Consider the following 1,136-nt stretch of genomic DNA (forward strand, 5'->3'; position numbering starts at 1 on the left):
GGTACCTGTGCCAAAGGCCTCGCATCCCAAGAACTTCAACAGCTACAGGCCAGTGGCACTGACATCCCAGCTGATGAAGACCCAGGAAAGCCTGGTCCTGGTCCATCTTCACCCCCAGGTAAGCTTAAGTTTGCCTGTAAACCTGGCACTGGGGTGGACGATGCCATCTTGTCTCTAGTGCTTTTAAAACCATCCAGACAGTACTCCTGAGGGACACGTTGGAACAGACGAGGCTGGACCTCCACCTCACAGCATGGATACTGGACTACCTCATCAACCAACCTAAGTTTATGAGGACAAAGGGTATAGGATGTGTCCATCACAGTTGTTTGCAGTTGGGTTCTTTGGATGCAGAGGGCTCTACCGAGGATTCTTTTTGACTCTGCGGTGGCATCAGCCATTTTCTATGGAATGGTCTGCTGGGGCAGCGGCTAAATTATCCTACATGATGGAGGAACACATCCCACCCACATGCAGGATGCTCTGAAGATACTGAGCAGCTCCTTCAGTGACAGGCTGCTGCACCTGTGTTGCATCAAGGGGAGGTACTGCCTGTCTTTCCTTCCTGCTGTCAGACTTTACAATCAGCACTGCTCCCAGTAGACTGCATGGACAAAACACACCGGACTGATAAACCGTGTAATAATGTGACCCTGCAATACTGTTGATAAAACTCTTAACTATTTATTATTTTTTCATATTATATACAGTATCTCACAAAAGTGAGTCCACCCCTCTGTTGTGGTGGCAGACCGGCTGACGGTGAGTGTCCTGGTTTTCCCTCAGGCACCCTGTCTAGCCCTGTGTTTTCAGTTCAGCCCTGCCCGCTCCCCTAACCCTTCCCAGTCCAGGAGCCCTCCCTGAATTCCTTGTTTGGTTTTGGACCCTGGACCCCTTGGATCCCAGTGCAACTTCCTGCCCCCTACGTTCGTCTGCCAAGCCCCGCCTTTTCCAACGGGAAGGCCGCCGGGAGGCGTCCATTGAGGAGGGGGCCCTGTTGTGGTGGCAGCCCGGCTGACGGTGAGTGTCCTGGTTTTCTCCTTTTTATCAGTTGTTCTGCTTTTTTCCTTGGTTTTCTGTTCCCTGCCTGCCTCCCTGTGTTTTCTCCCCTGTGTGCTCTCTCTCTCCCTCTGCTC

Source organism: Micropterus dolomieu, linkage group LG23 (assembly GCF_021292245.1).
Source record: "Micropterus dolomieu isolate WLL.071019.BEF.003 ecotype Adirondacks linkage group LG23, ASM2129224v1, whole genome shotgun sequence".
Lineage (NCBI taxonomy): Eukaryota > Metazoa > Chordata > Actinopteri > Centrarchiformes > Centrarchidae > Micropterus > Micropterus dolomieu.